Below are 27,489 nucleotides of genomic sequence, written 5' to 3'. Positions count from 1 at the left end.
TTGTGGGTCTGCCAGTCATAGTCTTCCAACCCTTGGTAACAGGGTGAGGGTGTGGCTCAGAACTCGCCGACCACTGTGTGGCTTCAGCAAATCATCCAAGGATAAACATACAACCGAGGCCAGCCCCAGCCAATTAGGGCCCTTTTCTGGGATTGTTTTATACCAAAGATGGAAGAGAAATGTGTCTCTTTGTCTTTTGACAGCTAAATAAAAGGACAGAATCCCTAGGGCTGCCAGTCATGGAAGAGTCTATAAAAAGGGAGTCTATAATACACAAAAAGCCAAGTTGAAAGAGAAAAGACAAGAAAGAAAGTTAAAATTGGGATACTATCTTAGCACCTAGATCCAGATAATCCTCTGAACATTTTTATCTCTGAATTCCATGTACAAATTAGTGGCCCTCTCTGTCCTCTTTTCTCCTTTAAGTGAGTTTAAATGATCTCTAATGCCTATTTTTTCCTTGTTTTACAGATACAGAAATGGAAATACAGAGATTCACATGACAAAGTTTTCAGCTAGTTGGTGCCAAAGGCCTGAAAAGAACATCTAGCTGGTAAGAAAAACACTAAATATAATAGTACTGCCTGATGTTAATGAATCAGTAAATGGAAGAATAGTAGTTCAGACAGTTATGAAAGAAATAAGAACAAATGGTTAAAAGTGTTCTTCTCCGGAAAATAATGAGGTGGAAAGAGAGTCTTTTACTTTTGCATTTTATATTCTTCTATACTGTTTAAACTTTTAAAAACCATGTGGATATAAAACATTAACATAATGGCTCTTAAAACATATAGGCCTGGGGATTCACCTCACTGGTAGAGCACTTACCTAGCATGTGTGAGGCCCTGAATTTGATTCCCAGCACCACAAAAAATAAATAAAATTCCAAAAGTTGATATCTTAAAGAAAGTCCCACTACAAAAGAAAATATAGTGTTATTGTCTTAGCAACTAAATGTCCTGGAAACCTGAGAAGGGGGCCATTTATCCACTGTCTGTCTGAAGCCAGCAAAGAACTTAATCAGTTGTGACTATTACCACTGCTGCTACTAGCACTGACAGCATTGCCACTGGTACTACTACTAATGCCACAGATAACAGCTACCTATTATTGAGCACTCACTAATGTACCAAACAGCATTCAAAGTGCCTTATCTGTAAATGCTCCTGATCTTATAAAAACCCTAGGAGACAGAACACTTTTACTATCTCCATTTTACAGATGAGGAAGCTCAGGCACAGAGATATCCTAAGTAAGCTGTCTATGTCTGCACAGCTGGAAAGTGGTGGAATTGGGATTCAGGTCTGGCTAGTGACCACTATGTTACAGTGTCTCTAATTAAGGCACCACAACTTATCTAGCACTTACCACGTGCACTGTGACTTCAGCCACAGAGGACCTTTCTAATTTGGGTTCCTCCCAAGACTGTGGCTTTCACTGTCACTCCTTTCCCTTCTGTTCCTGTGTTACTAGGATATAAACATTTGCATTGCAGCTCAAAACAGCTATATATAGATACAGCCTGGCCACGACCCAAAGACATTCCATATATGTCTCAGATGCTAGACTTTAAAAACGTGTTTATTTCTTCATTGTAGAAACTATAAGAATATATATAGCAACCTGAAGCTGTTCAATTTATTTGTTTACTTAGGGTACTAGGGATTGAACCCAGGAGTGCTTTACTATGCAGCTACAGACTCAGCATTTTTTTTATTATGAGAAAGGATGTTGTCAAACTGCTGAGGCTGGCCTCAAACTTGCAATTCTTGTGCATTAGCCTCCTGGGTATCTGGGATTACAGGTGTGTGCCACCATCCCCAGCAAGCAGTTGGTTTCAAAACTAAGAAATTAAGTTTGCTACTAGATTTCTTCTTTCAGTTTTGGCATCACCAACCAGCATTCATTACATGGAGAAACTACTGAATGCTTAGTCTCTCCTAACTAAATATCATTTATTTACAGTTGTACACCATAAATCCAAGATATGCAGTAAAGGGACAGGAAAATGAGACTCATGGGTAAAGAGTCTCAGTTGATATTGTGCAAGTAACATGAGGATCCATTTCAGAGAATCAAAAGACACATGACATGATAGCAAGAGATACTGCTATAGGTTTTCCTGGCACAGACATTGCACATTTAGTTGTGTCTTCACCCCCCTCTTTAAACAACATGTCCACTGTAGAAAAAGTAAAGAAAGAATGATGTCCAAAGCAACTGAAATTGAGCCCTTAAAAACGGCTTTGCTTTTGAAATTGCAGACAGCCCTTCATAGCAGCTGCTACCATTGAGCTCCTTGGAGCTTTCCACACTGACTCAGATCCACAGCGACTAAATCACTGTGGATCTGAGTTCTTCATGATCTGAAGAACTACAAAGTTGGTTTACTTTTTTTTTTTTTTGGTACCAGGTATTGAACCAAGGGCACTTAACCACTGAGCCACATCCCCAGCCCTTTTTAAAATTTTTTTGAAAAAGGGTCTCACTAAATGCTTACAGCCTCCCTAAATTGCTGATGCTAGCTTTGAACTTGTGATCCTCCTGCCTCAGCCTCCTGAGCCGCTGGGATTACAGGCATGTACCACTATGCCTGGCTGGTTTATTTTTAAATAATTTCCCTTAAATGCGTTCAAAAGCCCATAAATACCATAAAAGCCACTATGAGTCTTTCAAGTTTGTACATCTGAATATTACTGATATTACTTACACATTATGTTATTCAATCTCTTGAGAGACTGTATCACTAGAATACTGGAATTTAGAAATACTATATTTTTTGCATGTTGATGAACATCATTAATTTATAAAGATGCTTTTCAAATTCCTATTAATATAAGCCTATCACTGAAGAACTCAATGACATTTCTGAATAAATAATACACTGCCAATAACATTTTCTCCATACTTTGATCTCATGAGGGTAAATAAATGAAAGGAATGCACAGTTGGCTCTGGGTACTCAGAGTAATTTCTTTTCCCTTAAAGGTCAACCATTGCTAGTTTAAATGTTAATAGCCAAGATGTGCAAGCCAAGGGTTCTGTGGTGTGAAAGCAGGCCTTGCCTGGTTCACCAGGCTCCCATTCCAACCTCTCCTCTGAAGAAGGGAGTTCTTGAAAAAACTCAAAAAATGCATTTTGGCAAGCTTGAGAGATGTAGCTAAGCAGTATGAATTAAGAGACTTGTGACCATGGAAAAAAACTGTAAATTTTAAATGGCTTTCACCCTTCTTAACTTTTGACCAGCTAACCTTGACATTCCTTAGAGGCCAAAGGATGAGATGCAGTAATGACAGATCTGACTAACCTTCCCCCTCAGGAGGCAGATCCAATTTTCAGCAGAAAATGAATTCTCTCCAAATGTGTCTTGGGAAGCATGAAAATAAATGAGGTTTCTTCCCTAAGAAATGACTAAAACCACTAAAATAATTCTTAGATAAAACCACCCGATTATTTAATGTAATTACTCTGAAAAAAATGAAAGAGATTTATCATAGCTACATGAAGCTTCCAACATAAGGTTACATGTGACTGTGTATAGTCAAGAGTCATTTGTCTGGCCTTCTGTCCAATAATTTTCCACAATATGGTATTTATGACCGTTTCCAGTCCCATAAAAATGGTGCAAAATCTTGACATGCCTTTTGGAAGAACACCACATAGTATTCATCTCATGGTCCTGAGCTTAATTTGAATGTATATAAATGAAGTGTGTTGCACAATCATCTGAATTTCATTATAATACTGTAAGATTATACACTATAAGAGTATATGCACCTTCATATATAAGAGTATAAGCCAGTCTTGTGAGTTTGGTATCAGTGTGGTAATGTACACAGGAGTCAGGAATGTATAGGTAGAAGGAGCCTGGGTCTTGTCCTGTAGAGTGTGTGGAAATTTCAGTGAAATATTACGTGGTGTGGGGTGGGAATGGGGCGGTGAGGCTACTTCCGGAGCTTAGGTTGGGAGCTGGCTTTCTTCATTCTTTGTCTCTCCAGGGAGGACATCAAGGTAAGAACTTTGACTAAAAAGCTTAATCTTTTAAATTACTTCTAACAAGAGTACAGATCAACAATCCAAAGAACAAAGGAAAGACATGTTCCAAATTGGATTACTGGAATAGATAAAAATATAGAAACATAAAATTTATGAATTTAATAGTTATTTTTCCTTGCTGTGAATTATTGTTAATTTCTAAAATATACCAAAAGAGTAAATTAAATCTCCACAGAATTTATAAAAATGTCAAAATAAGCCAGAAGACATTAAATTTATTCATGATACACATAAATAAACAACATTATTTTTTTTGCCTTTTGAGTGCATCATAGTCTCTCTCTCTCTCTCTCTCTCTCTCTCTCTCTCTCTCTCTCTCTCTCTCTCTCTCTCTCTCTCTCTCTTTTTGTGGTGTTAGGGATGGAACAAGGGCCTCACCCATGCTAGGCAAGCACTCTACCCTGAGCTATGCTCAGCCCCATACTATCATCTTTTAAAAACTTTTGCTGTGTAGTACACTGCAACCTTTACCGTTTTCCTGTGGAGGGAATTCCAGGAGGGAAGCCTCTGTGTCTTACTTTGGATCTGCTGCTTGCTTGCAGGGAGAGAGCTTTTTTTCCCTCTTTTGGGGAGAGTGGGGTCTGCCAGGGAATGGGTAGGTGTGCTTAACTCATTTGGCTCAGCAGTGGATTCCATTTCTCCTGAGCTCCCTCCAGTACAAATCTGATACTTGGATCTTTGACTCCTTGTTTTGTTTCTTAAATGGTCAGGTGCTTGAGTAAGGGGACAGGAAAGCTCTCCTCACATACACATCTGTTTAGTGGCCAGAAAAAACCTCAGACACATGGACTCACTTGTTAATAAATTAGTGAATCTTCAAAGCAGTACTTATTATTTGTTTAGTATTTAGTTGTAGAGATTAATCTCAACTCTGGTAAAGGGCAGAAGTGAGGGTGACCTCAACTTTACTCAGTGCCCCAAAATGAAAACATTAAATAGACCCACTCCTTGGGAGGCAATTTGAAGATCATCTATTGATATCTAATCATGTGCCTTTGGCAGGGACTCAGTCCTTACCCAAGGGATTTTGGAATAGTTCCTCTACTTCATATATATATTCTCCCTAAAGAGTTTTACTAAATGCAAATTTATCCATAGTCTTTCATTTCCAGTGAAATTTAATCCTCTTTTCCTCCTTCAAATAGAAAATTTGTTTTTATAACCAATTTTAATTCAGCTGATAAAAATACTTAGTTCACATTTACTCTGACAAATGGCTCATAACCTATGTTTCTTGTCTCAAAATAAAAAACTGCCATCAAGATTGCTTATGGCTGGTGGCAAGGCACCATATCAGAGCATACAGTCGCCACCACCATCTTCGTGGCCAACAGAACTTAACTTTTTGCCTTAGACAATTAAAACATGACTGTTCCTGAAAATCAGTATTGTTGTCAAAATAAAACTTTTTCTTTTAAAAATTGAACTCATAATAACTTCAGCCATTCCTATACAATATTTTTTTATGTATACGGGGTAAAGTTGGGAGTTCATAACCCACTTGAATCAAACTGTGAAAGATGATGTATTAAGAACTGTGTAATGTTTTGAACGACCAACAATAAAAAAAAAAAAAATAAATAAATAAATAAAAATTGAACTCATAATAACTTCAGCCATTCCTATACAATATTTTTTTATCTCCTTTGAAATTAAACTGTATTTCTCAAAACCACTAATAATGCACATAATAAAAAATGAGAAAACAAAAACAAAAACAAAACCCAAAGACTCACCAAACCCTATTGGAATTCTGGGAGCTGAACCTCTACTCACAACTCACTGTCACTGTTTCCTGAGTTCCTTCCAAGCTCCCCCAGACATAATAAGCTTGTAGATATATACCAGAGGGTAGTCCTGTTGCTCTTTATACCAAGATCCTTTTAAACATAGGAATACACTGAATAATTAAATAAATATATTTGGTATGGAAGCCTATGCCTGTGACAGCATTCACTGGTGCTTGCATACAACTGAGACCAAATTCTTTGGAAGTAATTAGTTTTGAAGTTTTACTTAAGCAAATATGGAGATAGAACAGATATGTACATACATACATATATATGTATATATTAGAGATATCTATTATGTATATATTATTTATTTGCCACAGTTTAAAGACAGCAAAACAAAAGTCTTTCCTAAATTAGCAGTCTCACCATGTATTATTTAAGTCATACCTCATATCTTAGCTACATTGGCTATTGGATCCTGGGGGAGAGATGTTGTCATCTAGGACCTGACACCAAAATATTATTAGACATACACAGAAACCAGTATCCTTATTTTCTTCCATTTCTTTGGGTATTGTGTTTTTAAACAATGAAATTCTCTTTTAAAGAAAAAATGAGAATCTCCTTTAGCCACTTTAATTAGAGGAACTATTTGCCTCAGGCTGAAATAATTTTTAACACTACATAGCACAATTCATTTCCCAAATGATTCATTGAGTGAGCAACAAGAGTACTTCCATCTGTCTCTAACTCATTATCCTATTTTATTTATTAGACAGCATTCACTATTAAAATTATTGCCTTTATGTATCTATTTTGTACTTTCTACCTGAATGCCCAGCCCAGGGAGGTCAGTCCCTTAAGAAGGGGACCTTTTGTTGTGATTCAGAATCTAGCATGTGGACTGTCATAGTAGGTCCTGAACAGATCCTTCTCCACTGAATGAACTCCATTTCTATCACCAGGATTGGCTCTCATTATTATTATCTGATTTGCAACTTAGCAGTGGTTTTCAGATCTGAAAAGATAGAGATGACCGTTTAGAAGACATTGTTTTTGCTACATTGGTTAGTGTTGGTTTCATACCTTTTGACCTGCACTATTCAAACATGATGGCCAGTGGCCACATGTGCATGTACATGCACACTTGAACCATGGTTGGTCCAAACTGAGATGTGATGTAAGGGTAAAATACACACCTGATCTTAAAAATTTAGTTCAAAAAGAGAATATAAAATAACCTCAATATAATTTTAAATATTACATGTCAAATGATACTATTTTGAATACACTAGATTAAGTAAAATATATTATCATATTAATTTCACTTGTTTCATTTTCTTTTTAAATACGACTACCAAATTATATATGGCTTGATTTGTGGTCCTCATTTCTGGTAGACAGTGGTCCTAGAAGCTTGATTCAAAAAGTTCCCTCATTTCCGAGAGTTACTCTCAGAGTTACTGTCTCTGGATGTTTACTAGGTGCCCTAACTAACAGGAATCATACTATGGAGCTTAGAATCCAAGGATTTGGTCTCTAGGTGACCAGTGTTATGGGATATGATGATAGATTTGCCCATGACAGTAGATGTTATCCTCCAATTTCTTACTCATTTTCTGATTTATTTGCTGATTTCTCAGCAAGTAACATCAGAAGTGATTCTAAGATTGTGTTTCTCAAATTGTCCCTCTCTTGTGGTACATTCACAAGCAGATGGTCTGTTTGGGAGCCCTTTGTGTTGCTCAGCATGATGGCTAGGAGTACTCTGCTTCAGGCAGGTAAGGGAGACTCCATTTTCACAGGGAACCTTACTCAGGTCACCCTGCCAGGCCCTGGTTTCACAGGAAAGTTTGCCCTTCCAGCCGTGTGGTCATCAGTGGTGGAAAGAAGCTGTCACCTATTGCTTTCCTTTTTTTCCAAATCCATTTGGAAAAATTAATAGAATCTTTTTCAACCAGGGCCTTAGCATGAAGTAACTCTCTTTTGACCCAGAAACCACTATCTCAGGGAAAACTTGCCCAGTTAAAGAGAGATTACTCAAAGTAAAAGGTAAAATTTTCATGAAAATATTACTTATGCTTGATAAAACTTTATAAAAACAAGGTGCTTGGAAAAATAACTTTTAGTACACTGAGTATAGAGCTTTTAAAAAACTGCCTCCTGATATTACTTGGTTTGGCTAAATATAGTTAGCAGCCCACATGCTTTGTAGCACATTTTCCCTGGAATTCAGCTAATATAAATAAAACAAGCAAAGGGAGCCTGGCCCCCCTCCATGACCATTACATCATTCTTCCATATTAGGAAAATCTCTTCAAGTCTGAAATTTTGCTCTAAACAATCAAAGTTTAATTCTCAATGAATAATTCTGGACAGGGAGCCACTCTCCTCAAAAGGTTGCTGTACGTGGGTAGAACCGTGTGTATTTTCAACAACAGCAACACCATGGAGAGCATGAAGAAGGTGCCTTTCATTACCCAAAGAAGGTACATGTAAAAAAGCACATTTAATATTCTCTAGATTTTTGCTTTCAATATATATTTTTTGACATATGCATGTGTTACAGTGAATGGAGAGAGGAGAAAGCAGAAATACTTAAGATTCTCGATCTATCATCATTGTAACACTGGTTCTGACCAGGGATTTTTGTATCTGTTTCATCTTAAGAGGATGATGTGGAGAATTAAGAAGTCATGGCAGACCTCTCTTTGGCCTCCCCTGAAGTTCAGTGTTGGATAACTTTGGGTTATCTTTTTGTTGTTGTTGTTGTTGTTGTTGTTCTGAGCTATTCCAATGTTGACATGTTAACTGAGCTAGGCTTCTTGGAATAAAAGGTCAGATTTACAAAGTTAAGATGTATGTATAAAATAAAAATCAAACCTTTTCCTTAAACATGATCTTTTCATGGGTACAAACAGGGTAATTCATCTGTTTGCTGATTTTACCTGGTATTTCACTTTTCTTTCATCTTGATGTAAGGACTATTTTCATGAGAAATAAGCAAGAGAAAGTTGAAAAAAAAAGGTTCTAAATCTGAAATCCATAACAGTACAGTGGCATTGACAAAGCTAATGCTACATTCTAAATCAAATAATCTGTAAGCAAACAACCCTAAGATGCACCTGGCTAATGCAAGCTACCAAGGCTTCTTAGGTCAGGTGCTACTTTTGTCCACAATATATATGTTTTATATATATATATATATATATATATATATATATATATATATATATAAAACATTTTTCTTAAATACATATAATTTATTGTCCAAATGTTGACCCTTTCATCTGAGACAAATGATGAACTAGATAGGACTTGGGGAAAACAGGCAGACCAACTGTAATGGGAAAAGTGGGACATGTAGTTAACTTATTAACATATAATGGAAAGTTTGTGTAACGTTGATTAAACTGACAAGATTAAGTTTGTGCTAGAGCATTCGAAAAATTAGACAGGATAAGAAATAATCATGAATTTTAAAATTAGTGATTTCAAACAGTTACTAATTATAACTTAAAGCACTTACGATGGACCTAACATTTAGCATGTTAATTCCCCAGTTTGCTGAACATAGTACATTCCTTTTCAACACACCCCAAATATTGTAAAGTTGAGTTCAAATCATTTCCACAATGTTTTCGTCCTTCATAGCCCCTTTCTGCACATATCAGGGAAACAGGAGTAACATTATATGGAGGGGAGAAACATTAATACAAATATTAATAAATTAATAAAAGCAAGTAAACTAATAAAAAGATTAATGTAAAGGTAAATGGGAGCATGGGTCATATACCATGGACCAACTTATACTCAGCAAAGACAGATGCCCTGGAGAGCTGTCCCCTGGGTACATTGTCAGTGTAGAAACAGAAACATCTATGAAAAATGAGCTTTAGTGGAAAACATTCAGCTGGCACTCTCCTTTCCTCCCTGTCATCTTTTAAAATAGCACTCTCATGTAAGTTCTTTACTATATATAGTAGAGAGCAGGGAGCTGTGACCTGACCCCTACAGAGGCAGTCAGATTGGGCTCCTTCCTACCACCTCGTGCACAACGGCAGCTGTACCTGAAGGGTGACAGATGTGGCCAGGACCAGGAGCCAGGCTCCTCGAGACTCGAATACTGCTGTGCTGCTGGCTCTTCTTAGCTCAGCAGCCTCCTCCTATAAAATTGGCACCAGGCCTGTTTCTGACCTAATTCACTGGGGTGGGGGGAGGCGCTGGTGGAACCTCAGGAAAACGTGGGAAGCATTTTGTTAGCTTCGTCAATAATCTGTATTTCCACCTCAAGATTTATACAAGAGCTACAATTCTAACATCAGTTTCAGGATCCTAGACCACCCTACCATGAGTTTCAGGATCCTAGACCATCCTACCATTCTTGCTTGAACAAGAAAATTGTTTATTGTCTGTTTTCCCTACTGGGCTGCAGTCTTCATAGGGCAGGGTCACATCTGTTTTCCTCACCAACACATGATTTAAACCTTAGCACACAGTCCAAGGATGGGTGAGTGAATCACTGAGCAAGAAGAGGCAGTAGCAACTAAATTTCTGGGACATTTATGTGATTTGGGACAATTTTTACCTCAGTTTTCTCATCTCTGAAACAGGACAATAGAACCTGTGTAAGGGGCAGTTACGAAGATTGGAGAAGACAGTGGTTGGCAAGGAGGCTGCTATGTCAGCCGTTGTTAGAATCTTCTCTTCCTCCCTGGTTAGTGCACCTCTCCTTTTTCACAAGTCAAAACTCAGGATTCTGCCCTGCTTAGGTACTCACCTCATGTAAACCACCTCACCTCCTCCATCTAAACCACCTCACCTCCTCCATGTAAACCACCTCACCCACCTCATGTAAACCACTGTACCTCCCCCATCTAAACCACCTCCCTCTCCTGACCATCTCCACTCTGTTCTCTTCCACATAGCCTAGAGTCTTTCAAAGCCCCACCTCTAATCTTGTGACCCTCTGACTTCCTGCCCACAAGAGCTTCCGTTTGCTTCTGAGATAAATTTCAAATTCTTTAACCTGGCTGGCCAGACCTTGTGGTCTGGCTGCAGCCTCTTCTCGGTTCAGAGTTCAGCCCTCCCTTTCAATGTGCCATTCCACCTGACTCAGCGCTACCTCTGCCTCCCACTCAGGTAGATGCCAGTGAAACATCACTTCCCAAGGAAAGGCCCCTTCCAACTGTGGGAGGTCTTCAGTTCCCTGCCCTCCAGAATCCCTGCACAGTTCTTCATAGCATCTACCACATGGGCGTTCCCTACGTCTATCTGCTCTCTGATAATTCCATGAGCCCAGGCCCTTGAGGGCCTTTTCTAGCTTTAGACAAAAGAAAAATAGGAGGCAGCATAATAACACAGAGAGAAGTGGGCATGAGCTCGTCTAGAGAACAGCTGGGACCTGGTGGAGACGTCTTCTAGTGTGGCCCTCACCTTGGTCATCTGTAAAAATAACCTGTATTAGACTTTTAAGCCAAATTTTCTATTGGGGAAAAAAAAAATCTCTGTACACACATGGAAAGAGCTGGCAATGCCGCTGGGCTGAAAGAGTTATCACATGAGGTGCTCTCAGATGTCACCATGGCACCTGGCACCTTCCTGTCACTAACTAGCTGGCTGTGAGTTCTCTTCCTATATAGAGCAAGGGGGTCTCTTCTGTTTCCCCCAAGTGCCTAAAGTTATGAAAACTGACTTTACGAATCGTAAATAGTGACTTTTTTTGCAAAGTTTAATGCTGAATGAACAGTTAAAATTACAAAAAACAATTGAAGCAGAAGAAAAGATAATTCTAGAGCAAAGTCCCCACTATCCACTGCTATTGGTCAAACGTCAATGCTCTAAATACAGTAGAGATAGGTTTTCTGATATCCAGACCTAGAAAGCATGAGAGGGAATTAGAAATTGTAGCCACTTCATCCATCTAAAAGCTCACAAAGCAGAATAAACCTGATTATCACGGCTCAAGGTAAATTTTAGTGTTACTTGAAAAATAACCCAAAATTTAAGCTTTCAGAACAGACACTAACTTTGGGAATGATCCCTACCTCCAACACCTTCTATTCTGTCTTCCTGCCCATCCCTGTTAATAAATTAAACATTGACAGAGCTTTTACTACATGCTGGGCACTAGGCTTGCTGCTGGAAATCTAGTAGTGGCCAGTGGCACTGCAGGTCTGATATAATGTATCTCTGGAAATTCTGGCCACAGGTACAGGGGAGAGGTATGCTGTCTTTATGCCTCCATTTCACCAGCCTTTCTCCAGGAATCTCAGTCAGGAGGCCACTCTGCTGTTGGTGATGCTAGACTCTGGTAAGGCTGGCCTTAGCTTCAGAGGGCCTTACTTATTAGACCTTCTCTCTCTCTGCCCTCCACAAGTTGCTTCCTGGAAGACTTTACACACTTTCATGAGACCTGAAGCGTTGACCAGGTGGACTGGTCAACGTTAGGTTGCTTTGCTAGCCAGGGCTACTAGTTAAAAGAGTTTTCATTAATGTTGTACATTTGTTAATCAAATGGGGTAAAAGGTGTAATCAAGTTTTTTTCTTCTAAACATGAATGGTTCTTGATAAATTACTTACTGAAATGTTAAGGTGTAAGCCTTTCAACAGGAATAAGTTTGGGATGAATAACAACAAAATTCATAGAGCCTGGACAAGCCTATTAGCTTACAAAATCGTTTTATCCTTCCTCTTTGTTTCATTTTACTTATTTAGGTCCCTTTTAATTAGTTAAGATACAGGAGGGAAAGAGGGATATTCTAGAGACACAGAAAATAATGGTGGCCGCACCATGGGGGTCACAGTCTCTAATGTAGAGAATCAATGGTGGTGTAGTTGGCAGCCTAGAGATGCTCAGGAAGGGACAAGAGGATGCAGCTAAGCAGAGACAAGGAGAGAGAGGGGAGGAAACAGTGGGCCTGGCACACAGCTGGCTGTCCCACTGGCCTCCTGGGCCTCTCAGTGAGGCTAGGGCCAGATCCATTCATTCAGCAAAGTATTCTTGGCTGTGGGGGTAGGACATGCCAGGTACTGAGACAGGACTGGGGATACACGCTAAGCAGGAGTAAAAAAATACATTTATATAACACTTGGCTACTTCTAAATTAGAGCTAGGAGAACATATTTGTTTGCTTTTCCATATTTTTATTAGTGCATTATAGCTACACATAATGGTGGGATTTGTTATCACATATTCGTACATGCACAAAATATAACAATGTAATTTGGCCAATACCATTCCCCAATATTTCCCCTTCCCTCTCCTCCTCCTTACCCTTGGTCCCTTTCCTTTATACTACTAGTCTCCCTTCCATTTTCATGAAATCCCCCCCATCCCACTTTCTTTTCTTTTTTTCCTCTCTACCTTCCATATATGAGAGAAAACCTACAACCCTTGACTTTCTGAGTTTGGTTTATTCACTTAACACAATGTTCTTAAGTTCCATTCATTTTCCTGAAAAATAACATGATCTCATTTTTCTTTAGGGCCGAATAAAACTCCATTGTGTATATAGACTACATTTTCTTTATTCATTCATCCACTGATGAATACCCAGACTGGTTCCATGGTTTGGCTATTGTGAATTGTGCTGCTATAAATATGGTTATGGATGTATCACTGTATCTGATGACTTTAATTCTTTAGGCTAAATACTGAGGAGTGGTATAGCTGGGTCATATGATGGTCCTACTCCTCGTCTCTTGCAGAACCTCCAGACTGATTTCCAAAGTGGTTGCACTATTTTATAATCCCACCAACAGTGTTAATATGTTCCTTTTTCTCCACATCCTCTCTAGCATTTAGTATTATTTATATGCTTTTTAGCTGCTATTCTGACTGGTGGGAGATGAAATCTCATTGTGGTTTTGATTTGCATTTCCCTAATTGCTAGTGATACCAAATGTTTTGTCATATATTTGATGACCATTTGTATTTCTTTTGAGAAGTGTCTGTTTAGTTTATTTAACTGTTTATTAATTGGGTTATTTAGGGTTTTTTGGCATTAAGTTTTTTTTGAGTTCTTTATATATTCTGGATATTACTCCTCTGACAGAAGAGTAGATAGCAAAGATTTTCTTCCATTCTGTGGATTCTCTCTTCCCATTCCTAATTGTTTCATTTGCAAGTGCAATAGTTTTTTAATTAATTTGATGCCATCCCATTTATTAACTCTTGGACTCTTGGTCATTATTTCCTGAGCTTTAGGGGTCCTATTGAGGAAGTTGTTGTCTGTGCCTGTTTTTTTTTTTTGAATGTTGAGCCCTGTGTTTTCTTTCAGGAGTTGCATAGTTTCTTGTCCAAATCCTAGGCCTTTGGTCCATTTTGAGTTGATAGGACAGCATACTTAAAATGACAGAAATCATATCATTAAAAATTATATGTGTCATAAGGAGATTGACTTTCCCAATAGTCCCAACTAGATTTTACCAGGCTTTTCAAATAAGTTTGGAATGTGAAGAATTGTCATCTTTTAGAAGATGTTTATAAGGGATTTTATGTAGGCCCAGACATACCATATTAAAAACAAGCCATTTTATAGCCAGGGAAATATTTTCCTCTTATCTTTTAAAGTTTGGGTGGAGAGTGGGAGCTGTAGGGAGAACATTCATTCCTTCCAGGAACCAGCTGAGAAGGGAAGGTCTCTCAGAAGAGATCTGCAGGCTCCTCACGCTCAGCACACACTCAGGGCAGGCAGATCATTGAATTTCAGGAACCAGGCAAACTGGGTTTCCTGAAACTTTGTCTGCTTGTAGTTGGATCCTCCCCTCCTCCTTTTTTTTTGTATTCTTGAAGTCTGAGAGAGGATTATGAGAGTTCATTGCTTTTTAAAATTAAACAAATATATTGAATAACTTGTTAGACATTTATTTGTTGTGTTTTATGACACTGAGTTTTATAGAAAATTGTCTAGTAAGTGTACATAATGAAACAGAACAGATCTCTTTTTTCCTGGGGGGGGGGCGGGGGGGGGTGAGAAGAGGGAATAGGAGGAGGCTGGGGGTTCACTAGGCAGTCATTGTCAGCCACCAGGTCTGAATGATCACACTGCCAGATAAGGTCTCCCAGCTTCCCTGCTGTTTTCTTTAAGAATGGGGATAACACCTACCAATGAGATTTTTTATACAGTTTAAGTGAAGTTGTAAATGTAAAAGTATAATGTTGGATTTGACTGCCAAGAAGTTTTAGTCTTCTTTTGCTTCCCCTCAATATTGAAAAAGTATGAATATTAAATTTGCTTAGCACTGAAATCCTCCAGATCTCAGAGTCTACAGAGAATTCAATGAGGAATTTGAAAGGCAGACATGAAGTTCTCTGCAGGTCTGTCAGTGAATACATTGTTACTATAGAGAACTGTCACATTGTTACTATAGAAAAACTGCCAAAATATACACACTCTTCCTCCTTTCTCCTTTTACTTTCACAACCAAGTCAGCCACAACATTAGAGAGATCACCTTTAAAACATAACCTGCTTCTTCTGTTGGAGTTTAGACAATGGAGAAAAATCTGATCTGGCTGCTTTAAAAAGCAAACAACAAAACATCCTCAGCACTTGGCTGAGTCTAAAAGAAAGCTGGGCTTGCACAATGGGCACGTGGAGGTCTGGGGCCCATTACAACTCTGTCTCGGAGGGGCGGCTTATCTCTTCCTCTGATGCTATCAGTTGCCAAGGCTTTCCTTAAAGACAAAAGTCAACTGTTGCACCCAGTTGGAATGTGGCTATGTTCAAGAATGTTGCAATAAAGGGACACTGGGGGTAAGGATTAAATCAGTATATTCTGCCTTAAGGGAAAAAATTCTCACACCCTGCAGGAAGAGTTGCACAATAACCTCCTCCCATCCTTATTGATTGTAACTCAGGCTCTTGTGTCGCATTTTAGGGAAAGTTCACTTGGGTCTGCAGTGAACTTAGAAGTTAACCATACTACAAAGAGTGTACAGAATGAATGTCTCAAAATCACTGCTTTCTTTTTGAAATAAGGGCTCCAAGTAGCTTTTGACACTGTTTCAAAATGAAGTATATTCATAATGCGGAGTTACTGTGCAAGAGAGTATGATTCAGATAATTATTTGGTATAAAATACTTTTGCGTATCTAAGCCTTTCCTTTCAACCATTTAAGGAACAGAATGAAAGTACATTCCAGATTTAAGGTTTGAATTCTACCAGCACTTAGATTCGGGCTTCAAACTGGCCTAGTTCTAACTCTGACAATTATCCCCTGACTTTTTGCTGTTGGTCTTTTCTCCTTTCACGTACTGAGTGTGCTTACATTTTCTTCAAATTATTTTATCATTAGTGGATGAGAAGCCCTTTTTTGTTATTACTGGGGATTGAACGTAGGGGTGCTTAACCCCTGAGCCACATCCCCAGCCCTTTTAATTTTTTTATTTTGAGTCGGGGCCTCGCTAAGTTAATTGGGGCCTTAGTGGCTGAGGCTGGCTTTGAATGTGGGATCCTCCTGCCTCAGCCTCCCGAGCTGCTGGGATTATAGGTGTGTACCACAGCACTGCACCTGATGAGAAGGCTGTTTTAGAGGGGAGGGGAGAAATTTCAAGAAGCTCTGTGTCTAAATTGCATGGCATACCACTTGCATTGGAAGGTGTGAATGATGTCACTTGCTCAGTAGCCCTGGGTTTCTAGTCATTGACACAAAGATCAGTATGTTCAATCTCTAAATTACACACACTTACAGCTTTTATTATTAATCTTAGAACCTGTCAAGCATAGGTCCTAGACAGAGCAAGTGGCCAGCTCACACTGGCATGAGTGAGCAGGAGGGACTGTGGCTTTCTTTCTTCAGTTTTATTTACTTTAACTTTTCCCTGGGGTAGGAGGGTGAGGGGATAGGGGAGAACCTACTCAGTCCCTCTGTCCCCACTGAGCAGCCACTCTCCAGTCGCTTGGCTACTCTGACCTCAGTTTTCTTGCAAAGGAAATAAATAGAAGATGAGACTAAATTCTAGCTCTAAATTCCTGAATAACTCTGATAAAGGGAAGTGAAAAATTACCCTGAATAACACTGACGGAGAACTAGATCAGGGTGCCAGAGTTAGTTCTACTGCCAGTTAGCTTTCAATATTCCCAGGACTTAGTTTGTTCCTGATTTGTTTTTCAAGAGGAATAAATAGCTGACATGGGAAACTCAAGGGTAAAAAAGTAAAAACTGTAGAATAATGGAGTAAGAGTGAAAATTCTTCCCCATCACCACCAATCCTCACACAGTCCCACTCCCCAGGAAAACACTGATATTTTGGAGCTAATTTTCCAGAAACTTTACTATGCAGATATGAATCCATGTAACACTCATGTTTAAATGCTTGGGTTTTATTTGTTCACAAAAGTTAGATAAAGCATATAGACATTTTATCTCAATGATCTTTTATCTGTCATGATATGTCAACAACATATCATGGATATTCTTCCATGTCAGCACATGGAGATCTATTTCCTGTTTCTTAATGGCCTTAAAGTATTCCATAGTACAGACCTAGCAGTCTTCATTCATGATAAATATGTTCTCTTCAACTGCTTGTTGGTACAAATCATGCAACAATGAAGAACCTTCTTGAACACCTGTTTGAGTATTTCGTTGGAAAAATTTCTAGAAATGAAATTGTGGGTTCAGAGGGTATATGAATTTTCAGTTTTCAGTTTCAATGGGCAAAGCCAAACTGCCCTCAAAAAGATTGTATGTCCTTATCTTTATCTGAAAAAGGAGGAAAGAACAGGTGATCTTATTACGATCTTGTTTCCAATGGCCTTTCAATTCAATTAAGAAAGTTCAAACAGTGGTGCACACCTGTAATCTCATTTGCTCAAGAGGCTGAGACAGGAGGATCATGAGTTCAGGGCTAGCTTGGGCAATTTAGCAAGATCCTATCTCAAAATAATATACAAAGGGCTGGGGATGTAGGTCAGTGGTAGAGCAACTCTGGACTCAATCCCCAGTACCTGGGTAGAGCAGGGTGGGGTGGGGATGGGGGTGGAGGGAAAAAGAGAGGAAGGGAGGGAAGGAGAAACGGAATTCAAACCAGGTGTGGTGGTATACACCTGTAGTAGCTACACTGGAGGCTGAGGCAGGAGATAGCTTGAGCCCAACTGTTAGAGGTCAGCCTGGGTAAAGAGCAAGACCTCATCTCACTACTTTTCAGAATTCTCATTAATTTGTTAATTCTTAGGCCTGAACTTGCAATTAGAGTATCACTGCCTTACTCTGAATAGACTGACTGACGTGAGTTGGAATGATAGTTACCTTAACTACTGTAGCAAATCTTTTGCTCAGTTGTATCTCATTATCTTGAAATGCAAGCTGCAAAATTCCACATGGATTGCTCCCAAAAGTCACCTGTAATGCACTATACTCATTCTCCTCCCTTAATAATGTTTTACAATTAATATACAGCAAAATAACTTCATGCCTTTGTCACAATGAGAATTCTTTGTTGATAAGATGGTGCTGGCACTGACACGGATGCTTTGAATGTCATTTAAGGTCTTAAGTTTATGATAATCACAAGGTGCCCTTGGCTACTTAAATACATATCAAATGGACATATTAGGCTCTTAGTTATCCAAGTTATAAAAGCAAACATGAGAAAGTGAACTATACAGACTTGAGTCTTCACCTTGACTGTATATTGTGGATTTGCAGAACACTTCCAATGTATTGTAGGCCCTAGATCTTCTAAGAGTGAAAATAATAAATCATATGGTGGGTATAGATTTGAACAAATATGCAAGCTAATACTTGCTTACATGGGATAGGATAGTGAATTTTGTTGGTGAGAAGGAAGGTGAGTTATGGAAATTATTGTTTAGAGAGCAGATACTGGTTCAAGGTGAGGATGATTGTTGCATTTTGTTTTTGTGGTGCTGGGGATCAAACCCATGGCCTCCAGCATGCTGGGCAAGTGCTCTACCACATAGCTACGCCCCCAGCTTCATGGTGTGTTTCAAGAGCTGAAGTTGAGCATTAGTGGTAGAATTCATGTTACAGCAAATAAGTTGGTAATGAAATAGTCAAAAGGCATTCACTGAGGAAAAGAACAAAGGGTTGCAAAGAGGTATCCCATGACCACTGTGTGCTGTCTATAGAAGAGGCGGAAGTCTTACTCATTTGGACCACATTGATTTAAAACCTCTGATATAACTGAGAGATTGTCATTAATCATTGAAAAGGGAGTTTGTCAAATAAACCAATGATAGAAAGATTACAAAAGGATCAGTTAAATTATTTTCAAGACCTGTGGAAGAATACATTACATTAATACTTAAAACCATGACTTCCCTTCCTGCCAGCACTTTCTTAGTTATGACTAAGTTCTTTGTATTTTTTTTTTTTTTTTTGGTACTGGAAATTGAACCCAAGGGTGCTTAAACACATCTCTAGCTCTTTTTATTTCAAGACAAAGGTCTTGTTAATTCGATTGCGGCCTCTCTAAGTTGCTGATGCTGGTCTCAAACTTGCAATCCTCCTGCCTCAGCCTCCTGAGTCACTGAGATTACAGGCATGCGCCACCATGCCCAGCCATGACTAAGTTCTTTGTATGAATCTTTTACAAAAAGCTTTATAACTTTGGAGTCTTTTAAAGCCTAACAACCTGTCTCTCACAGGTAATCTAAACTAGATGATGTTATTGAAAAAGAGGAAGAAGATGTTAGTAAGAAATGAAAAGCAGGTCCTAAAATTACTGGTTAAAGTATCTAGAAAGATCTCTAAAATGAAAGAAACATTTTTTAAAATCAATTTATGACTGTATCTCTTCCTAGCAAAAAAAAAAAAAAAAAGAAAAAGAAAAGAAAAGAAAAAAAAAGAAAGAAAGAAAAAGAAAAAACATTTTCATGATTTCCTGATGCTTTGGGTATAGCCAGTGAAGTCTTCCCTGCTTCTTCCATTCTGGCGCCTCTACATCCACACGAGTGGCACTCCACCATCCTACAGACACACCATGTCCCTCAACCTCTAGGACTTGGTACCACTAACTAAGCTGCTTTCTCTATCCTGGTTCAAGCTTCTCCCAAACTTCTCTGTGGCCAGGTTTCAGTTCTCGCTGTCCCCTCTGAGGACTCCATTCCCAATTAACCACAGTACCCATCAATCCTTTCTCCTTCTGGGTTCTGTCCTCTCTTATGAGGTCAATGTCTTATTCATTCAGGTGAACGCTGAGCGTAGAACACACCAGATCGCTGTTTGCTGAATCAATGAATGATACTGGATTTGTTTTCTAGCTTTTGAAAGTAGAATTTCAAGTATGTCATACCCAATGGCTTCATATTTGAAATTCACCCTTATTAATTAGAAAATTGGCAGGGAAGATACACTGTGGGATGTTCTAGTCCAATTGCCTATTGCACAATCTTTTTTCCACCTCATCTATCTAATAAATCTTAGACAAAATTAGAATTGTATGGGTTAGAATGCTACAGAAAGCACATGGTCTTGCACACTGAGGGTGTAAGGGTTTCTGAGAGACTGGGTGGGCTTAGAGAAAAGTTCAGTGGGAGCTCTGAGCTATCTGACAACTCAGAAACCAAGAAATTCTTCAACTTCTCAAGACCTGTTTTTTTTTTTTTTTTTTTGCTCTTAAATACACATGTGTATTTAACAAAAGATAAACAACGATTTCACAGGATTATATGAGAACTAAGAATGTAGGTGCACACCTGAAATCCAGTGACTCTGTAGGTTCAGGCAGGAGGAGCACAAGTTCAAGGCTAGCCTTGCTATGCTAGCAACTTAGCTAGATCCTGACTTGACATTAGAGAAGACCGGGGATGTAGCTCAGTGGTAGAGCATCCCTGAGTTCAATCCCAAGTATGGGGAAAAGAAAAAAAAAGTATACAACAAACCTTTAAAATTAATGGCATCGTTAAACATTTATTAAGTGTATGACTACATTGATTCATTTGGATAGAGGAAGGTTAATCAAGTGCAGCCTTTATTTCTGGGCATATTCAATCATGATTTTCAATTATCTAAAAGTTATCTAAGGAATGAGGCCCCAAGCTGGGTACAGCGGCGACACATGCCTGTAATTCCAGAGACTCAGGACTCTGAGGCAGGAGGATTGCAAGTCTGGGGCTGATCTCAGCAACTTAAAGAGGCCTTAAGCAACTTGGTGAGAAACTGTCTCAAAATAAAAAAATAAAAAGGCTGGGGATGCAGCTCGGGGATAAAGCATCCCTGGTTTCAATTCTCAGTACTGAAAAGGAAAAAGAAAAAGAAGGAATGGAGCCCCTAACAAAGCAAAGCAAAACACAAACCCTCTGTCAAAACTCTTTGGTTTGCACAGCCAGGTATGTAGTTTCCTCCCAGATAGTAATGCACAGTAGACTGCACACTATAAAAGCATCATTTTTCATGAGCAAGGGAAGGGCAGCCCCGTTCTCTTTCTCTAGTCTGTTAAGACACATGCATTACCCACTTCCATCCCGCCCACAGGACTTCTGGGTGGATGTGATGTGGAGCCGTATTCACTCCAGGCAACATGAGCGGTGCCCATGCTCTGGCAAGGTGTGGTGAGTTTGGCAGGGAAGTTCAATTTCCGTAACATTGTTTCCAGCCCAGGAAATGTCTCAGGTGGCTTGGTATGGGTAAGCTGCTGCCAGTTTTTCGGGCACGGACTTGCTACCCTTGCATGACATCATTTGACTGAATTCTCTACTCTGCTTGCCCCACAGAAGCCTCTGCATTCAATTAGTCTCCATTTATTTTCCCCTTAAATAACCTCATGTGATCCCCATCATGTCTATGTCTGCAAAAGGCCTAATATGGAAGGCCTCAAATCTGTGTGATGAACCTTCTTGCCTATTAAAATAGCAAAAGCATTTACTAACGTGTCCATCAAAACCACCATGTAATGGGAGACTTTTTTATTGTATCCTCATTACCTGGAATAATGGGCAATCACTATGACTCTCACAATTCATGAATACCATATTAAATGTGCTTGTTCATCCTGAGGTTTAAGAACTGAGAGTGATGCAAATCAAAGGTAAATTTTAAATGCTCTTTTTAACTATAAAAACTCTTCTCTAATTTGCGTTAAACAAAGAAGATAAGATAAACTCCCAACCAGATAGAGCCTGTTATTTCTGTGAGTTAAATTTTTCCCTGTTGCCCTCACCCACAAGCTGCCCCAATTTATTAATCACCCCACATCTCCCAAATGATAGTATATTATCTCCTGAAATATCAATTAGCATATAAAATGCCAAAAGGTTTACAGGGGATGTTTCATGGCCCTCGAATGGTAAAACTGACTGTATTTAGGATTTTTTTTCTGGCAAAACCACAGCAATCATACTTAAAAGCTAGTTAAGCACATAACAAACTCCCCTAACTTTTGTACACTATGTTACATTTATAGCCACACGTTTGTTGAACTTCCTCTGTTATCATCCCAATGGGTACTGGGGATTTTTGAGGCACATTTATTTCTAATATAGTTTGGCTGATTATGCACAGGCTCACCATTTGAATGGGAATGTGGCATTTACTAAAGTCTGAGATTTTTACTTCTTCAAGACTAGGAAGTCATATCTCATGAAGTCATCAACTTAAGTGTTTTTCTTTTTATTCTTAAATTTTTTTTAGTTGTAGATGGACACAACACCTTTATTTTATTTATTTATTTTTATGTAGTGCTGAGGATCAAACCCAATACCTCACACATGCCAGGCAAGTGCTCTACCGATTAGCCCCAACCCCAGCTCTTCTTAAGTGTCTTAACCAAATACTCCGGGAGAGCAAGAGAAGAAGGCAAAAAGGACAGGGTAAAACCGGACAGAAACGCCTTCTCACTCCCTCCTTCCATGGCAAGGATATGAAAGATGAGGAGGACCCAGTGCTCCTCTCACCTGGTCTCTTTGTTTTGAGAGACATGAACAGAGAACCACAGGCAATGGACAGTGGGTCACCCTGACCCAGAACCTACCAGACCATCAAAAGATGGATCTGGGACCTCAGCTGGCTCAGAAAATTAAGAAGGCATCAGAGAGCAATGGGCTGCAAGCCACTGGTACATTTCTAAACCTTCCTGCATCCTTAACTCAAGACACACCAAGATTCAGATCTCTAGATGCCCAAGGAAAATACCAGGTGTCTGTTAAGCCTTGCCAGAGGATGAGCCAATCATTCAGTTGGATCCCGTGCCTTCCATAATGCTTCTGCTTTTAATCAGACTGCTGAGAGCTGGGATGCCATCAGCATTTATATATTTATTTATTTGTAATTTTAGTTGAATGCCTGTCACCAGTAAGAGTAAAAATATTTTGTTTTAGATTTTAATGACTATTATATAAGGGATTTTTTAAAATATATATATATATATATATTTATTATTTAGTTGTAATTGGACACAATATCTTTATTTTATTTATTTATTTTTATGTGGTGCTGAGGATCGAACCTAGGGCCTCGCATGGGCTAGGCGAGCGCTCTACTGCTGAGCCACAACCCCAGCCCTATAGAAGGGATTTTTTAAAAATCAGAAACCATACCTAAAGCACAGTGAGTGAAAAGATGAACAGATTGCCTTAAAGTCAGAAGAAAACCCAAAAACCAAAGAGAGAAATCACCCCCATGATTCACAGCAGGGTCAAAGGCTCAAGAAGACTGTTTCAAGATACTCAGTCTTGGTCACATTCTTTGCTAACTCTTCAAATGATTGAATGTTTACAAGGTAGCTCTATTACTCTACAAATATTATATAATGACTTTGTTTATATAAAACACAGTAAAACAATATTTGTTGTACTACACAATATATGATATCATTTACCATCAGTGCAATTTTGAAATATTTCCTAACTATAGATTTAAAAGGAACACTGCAATAAAATGATACAACAGAGCCACAACAATCTTGAGCAAACATTTAGGAGTCCAACATGATTAACCTTCTCTTTCATTTTCAGATTTGTATTGGGCTTTGTAAGTATACAAAATGAAAATGACAGGAGTAGGAAATAAATACATAGAAGAATGAGCTCCGAGCAGGGCTGCAGAAGCTACACTGAACTTACCTGGGAGGGAGAGGCCCTCAAGAGACACAAGGACAGATACAAAGTGGCAAGATAGTCCCTGGAACTCAGTAACTGTCACTCAACGGCTGAGGTGTCTGTCTACTCAATACCACTGTGGCATTTTTCTCCTCTGCTGCTAGGCCAGGGCAGGTGGCCAAGTTGTAGAAAGTGCCACTGTGTGCTTCCCTCTATAACCCAGTGAGATTCTTCCTTTGGAATTGCTTTCCTAAGAAAAGTGGTCTTTGGGATTTTAAACATTTTGCCTTTACCCTTCATGTTTTTTCCTGAACTTGTAATCAGTGTTCTCGATTTGACTTTGCCAGATTTGCCATCTGTGTGTAAGCTTTGGGAAAATTCTGCAGTTGCCCTTGGTGCACATTTTCGAATGATAGCATCACTCTGTGTCTCGGAGGGTGCTTGGTGTACTGCAAAGAAAAACAGAGTTGGACTCAGGAGGTCCTAGTTCTACAATAACTGAACCTTGGGAAAGTCACTTCTATGAACTTCAGATTTTTAAAAATCTGTCTAGTGGAACTAAAAACATCGGCTCTACTCAGCTCCCCTACTTAGGAAGCACAAAATGTCCTGGTGTTTAAAGGAATGAGAACTTAGCCCTCACTAGCACTGAATTTTGTATATCACAACCTCGTGATATACTTGTGTTGAGTATAAATTTAGACTTTTAAACATCTTTTAATATAATATACTGCTAATAATTTTTTCAAGTGAGTGGTCAAGAATATGTCATGCATTTGTACCCTGAAGCCAAGAAATTGACCCAAATAAAGGTCTGGCAGGTTCCCACATCTAGTGGTTTCACTGAGCATCCACGATGCATGGTTGGAGAGCTCTGGAAAGGCAGAAGATGAACTGATACTAAACAGTGCAATTTTCTAAGTTTGCTAATTGACAACGCCTGCCCGCTGTATATAAAGAAGGGCCAAGGAATGCATGGGTTTGGACAACTGCTGTCTTATCCCTGATTTTTCTGCCCTTCCAAGAGATTTGCAATTCTTAAGTACTGCTCTTTCTTGCAAATAAAAGCTTCCCCTTGGGAAAATGAGGTCCAACTCCTTATCTACTGTCCCTGAGCCACTTGCCTGGACAGATTTATAGTTGTTGGTGTGGACAGTATGTACTCAAGCATTCTATGTTACATAACAATATGGTATGATGTGTGAGAAGTATGGAGTCCATGTGGATCCATTTTGTCTCTTAACAGAAACCAAAAATAGAAGTTTTGAAAAATCTACACGTCACCTTTTTATACAAATGCATTCATTTTTAGTTATGAATACAAGTAGAAAATGAGACTTTACCAAGAAAAACCACACAATTTTTCCAAATCCAGTTTCAAATCAATTCATTTGTGGTTTTACTGGGGTATGCTTTACTTTAATATTCTGTCACCAGACAGATTTTGCAAATGATTGCAGTGCTTATTCAATGACCAAGCTTGACTCCACTCAACCTTCACACACAGAGCTCAGTTTTCTCTTAATGCTCCCCTTTTTTGGGGGGGAAAGTCATCTTTTCCCAAGGCTTTAACTATCTCTGAGGGTGATAATTCCCATTCAGATCTCAGCCTGAGGTATCTAGCTATCTCCTGGACACCCCCACTAGGGATGTACAAAACTAAACTTTCCTTGGAGTTGCTCCTTCTCCTGTCCTTACCCTCTACCAACTGCCTGGCAGAGCTTGGGGAGTAACCCCTGACATATGCCTCTCCCACACCTTCACACACCCCAGCATTAAGTACCTTCACTTCTGTCTTTTAACTATCCCTGGAACCCATCTACTCTAATCAGTTCCTTTGCCTCTATGTTAGTTGAGATCACCCAAAAGCTATTTCCTGAATTATTCTAACCACCTCAATTGGTTTTCCTGTTTCCCAACTGACTACTTATACTATGCCCCAACAATGTGCTAACCAATAAGGAATGGTTAAATACAGCAGGAGCCATCTTTGCTGGCCTCCACAAAGGCATGGCCTGGTAGAAATGTGGTTTCATTTAGGTAGCCACCACAGAATACAAAACAGCATGCAAGGAAGCATTCTCTCATAGTATAAAACTCAATGTATACAAAGATGGGGTGAGACCATGAAATAATTAGCAATAGAATAAGTTGGGATATAAGTGCTGTTTTTAGGGACTATAAGTATCAGAGCATTTCAGAGAAGAGAGAGGACAATTTTGACAATTAGGACAGAAAATTTTAAATTAAATTTATGGATAAGTGTGTATCAAGTTTGTTATAGCAGTCATTCAACAGACACTAAACACACATTTATAAGTGCCAGGCTCTGTTCTATGTAAGTGACAGAAGAAAAGAATCACAAGATAGTCCTTCATTCCAAGAGTCAATTCGATTATAGAATTCTGAGCTCCAACATATTGTGGAAGTTAAGAGTAAGAATTTGACCTTGGGCAGACCTGTGTGTACATTTCTCCAGCTAAATGCAGGCTCCCTCCTTCCCAGGGAACTGGTGCACATCTCTCTTCTCAAATTGCCCTTCAACATGCTCACCCTCTCTCAGTTGATAAGCACCTTCCCCCATTCTACTGAGGAGACAGAGCAAGCAGAAGGGCACTCTCATGAGCTCCAACTGTTCTTTCTACCCACTCCTGCACTTCTGTACCCTTTTCTAAAGCCAGCCTGCTGCTGGTGCGCCAGATTTGTGTTTATGGTTTACTTCCTATCCTTGGTGTATAAGCTCTACAAGGGCAAGGATTTTTGCTTATTTGTCCATTTAGCTCACTGCAATCTCACAGTCTAACACAGTCCCTGGGACAAATATTGCTCAACAGAATTTGTTGAATTAATGAGGTTCCATCCCTGCCGTTTCTGATCTGTGTGACTCTGGGAAAATAACCTCCAAATCTCACTTTCATCATTTTAAAATGGGGGTGCTGATTGTAGTTACTGCAAGGGACTATATTAAAGGTTAAATGACATAAAGGATTAGATATTTTAGCATATTTTCTGACATGAAGTAAATACTCAGCAAATGTTACCTATTCTATGACTAGAATGTTATAATACATCAGCACCCAAGTTTACCTTAAAGCAGTCTAATCCCAAATGATACTACTTTGAGAATTCCATTTAAACCTAACTATAACTCTAAGAACACTGAATATACAACCAAGTAGCATTAGTGTGTCTACATTCTACAGTAAAAATATTGTTAGTAAGGAAATAACGGCAATCAACAGGCAGCTCACATGGCTAAGGCATCCCAAAGTAAGTCCAGAGATGACAATTCAACCTCAGTTCTTCCCTATTTCCTGTGTTCTCTCCCCACCTTCTCTTTCCCCTCTGATGCTCCATGGCCAGCTACTGCTGGGGTGTTACCCTCCTCACAACTCTGTAGTTCTAGGGTGGGGTCCCTGTTAGCATAAGGGGAGTAGGAAGGGAAATGTATCCCTGGTACCTTTATTTTCCCTCAGGGCTTAAATCGAAAAAGAGAAGGTGGGGGTCCCTCTGCCACTGCTGGATTAAAAACCTTAAAAAGTTCAATTTGGAGCTGAGTGCATTTTCCCACAACAACCCTGTTATATATATAGTGGCTTGGTTCTATGGTACTATTAATAAAGCAGAATACTCAGGCTATGATCTCTGGGCTGGCCTGGGAACTAACCACTATGAGTTACTCAGTTTTAATG

General features: G+C 39.2%; 1 protein-coding gene and 1 long non-coding RNA gene across 8 annotated transcripts in view; one reads left to right on the top strand and one right to left on the bottom strand.

Annotated features, from left to right (window-relative positions):
* Palld (palladin, cytoskeletal associated protein) overlaps positions 1-27,489 on the bottom strand; it is a 219,135-nt gene that overhangs the window by 50,551 nt on the left and 141,095 nt on the right. The gene's annotated exons all lie outside the window — the stretch shown is intronic.
* LOC120892901 (uncharacterized) overlaps positions 11,920-27,489 on the top strand; it is a 143,133-nt gene continuing 127,563 nt past the window's right edge. For all 6 annotated transcript variants that reach the window (XR_013430261.1, XR_013430264.1, XR_005737711.2 and 3 more), the window contains exon 1: positions 11,920-12,102. This is a non-coding gene — a long non-coding RNA (uncharacterized LOC120892901). The remainder of the gene's footprint in view (positions 12,103-27,489) is intronic.

This window comes from Ictidomys tridecemlineatus, chromosome 14, assembly GCF_052094955.1.
Source record: "Ictidomys tridecemlineatus isolate mIctTri1 chromosome 14, mIctTri1.hap1, whole genome shotgun sequence".
NCBI lineage: Eukaryota > Metazoa > Chordata > Mammalia > Rodentia > Sciuridae > Ictidomys > Ictidomys tridecemlineatus.
The sequence above is the reverse complement of the archived record's forward strand: the minus strand, read 5'-3'. Positions and strand labels throughout refer to the sequence as shown.